Source organism: Sinocyclocheilus rhinocerous, unplaced genomic scaffold (assembly GCF_001515625.1).
Source record: "Sinocyclocheilus rhinocerous isolate Xijiao unplaced genomic scaffold, SAMN03320098_v1.1 scaffold528, whole genome shotgun sequence".
Classification (NCBI taxonomy): Eukaryota; Metazoa; Chordata; class Actinopteri; order Cypriniformes; family Cyprinidae; genus Sinocyclocheilus; species Sinocyclocheilus rhinocerous.
In genome coordinates, this window is record NW_015634004.1 from 366,519 (window position 1) to 370,360 (window position 3,842).

Here is a 3,842-nt window from a genome sequence, read left to right on the forward strand (position 1 = left end):
TTGCCTATCAGAGCTATGCTGATGATACCCAGATTTACCTAGCCTTATCTCCAAATGACTACAGCCCCATTGACTCCCTCTGCCAATGCATTGATGAAATTAACAGTTGGATGTGCGAGAACTTTCTTCAGTTAAACAAGGAAAAAACCGAAGTCATTGCATTTGGAAACAAAGATGAAGTTCTCAAGGTGAATGCATACCTTGACTCTAGGGGTCTAACAACTAAAAATCAAGTCAGGAATCTTGGTGTGATTCTGGAGACAGACCTTAGTTTCAGTAGTCATGTCAAAGCAGTAACTAAATCAGCATACTATCATCTCAAAAACATTGCAAGAATTAGATGTTTTGTTTCCAGTCAAGACTTGGAGAAACTTGTTCATGCCTTTAGCAGGGTGGACTATTGTAATGGTCTCCTCACCGGCCTTCCTAAGAAGACCATTAGACAGCTGCAGCTCATCGAGAACGCTGCTGCCAGGATTCTGACTAGAACCAGAAAATCTGAGCATATTACACCAGTTCTCAGGTCCTTACACTGGCTTCCAGTTGTATTTAGGATTGATTTTAAAGTACTTTTACTCGTTTATAAATCACTCAATGGCCTAGGACCTAAATACATAGCAGATATGTTCACTGATTATAAACCTAACAGACCACTCAGATCATTAGGATCGAGTCAGTTAGAAATAGCAAGGGTTCACACAAAACAAGGGGAGTCTGCTTTTAGCTATTATGCCGCCCGCAGCTGGAACCAGCTTCCAGAAGAGATCAGATGTGCTAAAACATTAGCCACATTTAAATCCAGACTCAAAACTCATCTGTTTAGCTGTGCATTTATTGAATGAGCATGTGCTACGTTCAAACTGATTGCACTCACTGTATTTTATGTATAATCATTTTCTATTTTTAACCGTTTTAAATTCAATTTAAATCATTTTCAAAGTTTTTAAATTCCTTGTTTTATTGTTGTGATGATTTTTTAATGATTATTTTACTTTCTTTTATGTAAAGCACTTTGAATTACCATTGTGTATGAAATGTGCTATATAAATAAAAACTTGCCTTGCCTTACAAACTCACAACTTTTCACTACACAAGACATTAACTGATGGACTGGAGTGGTGTGGATTACTTGTGGATTGTGATGTTTTTATCAGCTGTTTGAACTCTCATTCTGACGGCACCCATTCACTGCAGAGGATCTATTGGTGAGCAAGTGATGTAATGCTATATTAATTTCTCCAAATCTGTTCCCATGAAGAAACAAACTCATCAACATCTTAAATGGCCTGAGGCTGAGTAAATTTTCAGCAAAATTTCATTTTTGGGTGAACTATTCCTTTAATATTATATTTTTAAACATATAATCCTCAGATTTACAGACTTGTACCCCGGCTCCACCATTTTACACTTTGCCGCTTTCTTCTTAGCTGTAATCTGAGAAGGAACAGGGAAAGAAGGAAATGGTTCTGAGATACCTGGCCGATGCCCATCGCTAGAACTCCTAGGGGCCAAAGAACCACAAAAAGGCCTCTGTGGAAGAGAGATCCGGGGTTGGGCCAGTGTCATGTCTGGGTTTCCTCGGTCACTTAAATCCGCAGGTGCTGAGAGGGGACGTCTGTGACTGCGCAACATTCCCAGGGTGCCATTTGATACAGACGTGAATCAGAACATCCTGTAACTGATGACTGAATTACACTCAACTCATTCCACAGCTCAGCAGTCGCATGTGTTTTATCCTCACTGGTTTCATGTAATATCAATGACCTCTGACCATATGTATTAAGAAAATGAATTATGTTTCGCATTATACAAACTACAAATGCACATAACCCTATAAAACCTGCTGTATCATATTTGATATGCGCATTTCTGAGGCCTCTAAATGATCAGCTTCATTAAAACTGCTGTTGTTCACAATCTGCTACACGCCTTCTGTCGTCCGATTGATAGTATAGACTTTTTTTAGCAAGTAAAAAGGCCTTTTAGTATAATCGTAAAAACATCCTGCTTCAGCTTGTGGTTCATGTGTCTTTTTGCTGTGAAATCTTTACAGATTTGTAACGTGAACGTGAGAACAACCTTTATATTGTTATTAATATTTCAAGTTAACATTTACTGGATTAAAGCAGCTTAGGTTTACTTGAAAAAATTTTCAATGTATTTCATGTTCAAATGTAAACTTTTTTAAATTTACCTAAAGGTTCAATAAACTGTTCTAAGTTTAGATAGATAGATAGATAGATAGATAGACTGAGAGAAGCCAAGTCATACTAAGCAAGACATGCTACTATAACACATTTACACAGCACTGCAGATCAAAATCTGTATGAACACACTTGTCTCCGTTTTATAGTTTATGGACAAACACACTGAACACAATCTCAAGTTAATTTGTCTCAAAGACTAACAATAGTTGTCTGGAGGAGGAAATACTTCACATCTTGGGGAAAATCCCTGCATGTTACCTCATCAGTCAATGTTCTTATATAATACAATGTTCTTACTGTTGCTGTCCGTCTAGCTGTTTTAATGCCACTTTTAGGCAGTATCTGAGAAAAACAGATTCAGGAATCGGCCAGTCAAAGGTTAAGCTCAAGTTACGAGAGGACATTAAGACACAATTGTGTTTGGTGTTAAAGGGGTAATATGATGCAATTTCAATTTTTCCTTTCTCTTTGAAGTGTTACAAGCTCTTGGTGCATAAAGAAGATCTGTAAAGTTGCAAAGACTAAAGTCTCAAATCCAAAGAGATATTCTTTATAAAAGTTAAGAGTCAACCACGCCTACCTAAAACGGCTCGTTTAAACACGCCCCCACATGTCTACGTCACGATGTGGGAAGATTTGCATAATGCCACCCAAATGTTCACGCAAAGAAAGAAAGCATAACTTTTATTCTCGCTGTAGTATTGTTGACGTACAGTATGTGGAAAATAAATGTTTTTTTAACCTTAAACCGCATAAACACATTTCATTACACCAAATACAGAAAATAATGTTCTTTTTAGCAACATCACATGACCCCTTTAAGAAAGCTAACATTTAAAATCATCATATTTTCATATTACATCATATTAACCATCATCCCTTTAATCCTAACGCAAAAGCCATGGGCGGCAATGACATTTGGCAGCCCTTTCAAAGGGGTCAGTTATAGCGAGGGCCTCATGCTCTATGGACATACAACCGGCCTTTCAAGAGGACACCGGGAATGTGCTTAAAACACAATACAATTCAGACTCGGAGTCAATGTTGCTTCTGCTGCTGCTTCTTTTAATTAATGCTGGAATTTAATTAATGGATAAAGTCAAAGACCTAAGGGTGTGTAAACTGTCGTTCAGACTTCAATTTTCAGGATTTTGTGTATTGTTTTGCCTTTACAAAACTAAGCTTTTCAGGGAGAGTCATCATAACCATAAGAGTGCAATACAAATTCTCAGGATTGCGCATGCATTCATCAATATCCCAAAATAACTCCATAATACAGTCTCTAATATTTATTAAGACTTAATAAATGAACCCAGCTAGCTTATATGAGAAGCTCTCATTATTTATATGTTAAATATTTATTTTTTATTTTACTGTATTTGTGTTACCCTGCACAATGTTCTTGAAAGTTACTTTAAATTTAAACATGGTCAAAGGCTGCCCTCTATTGGCCAAAGAGTAAAAACATGCAACCAATAAACATGGACATTGGTAAACCAAACCAAAACCAAACTATTCATTCGTCCATTCATTCATTCGGACTGATGATTTTAGGCTAATATTTATATTTGTTAGGTTATTTTAAATATTTTTTGTATTTTTTCATTATTTTATTTTTCAATATATATATATATA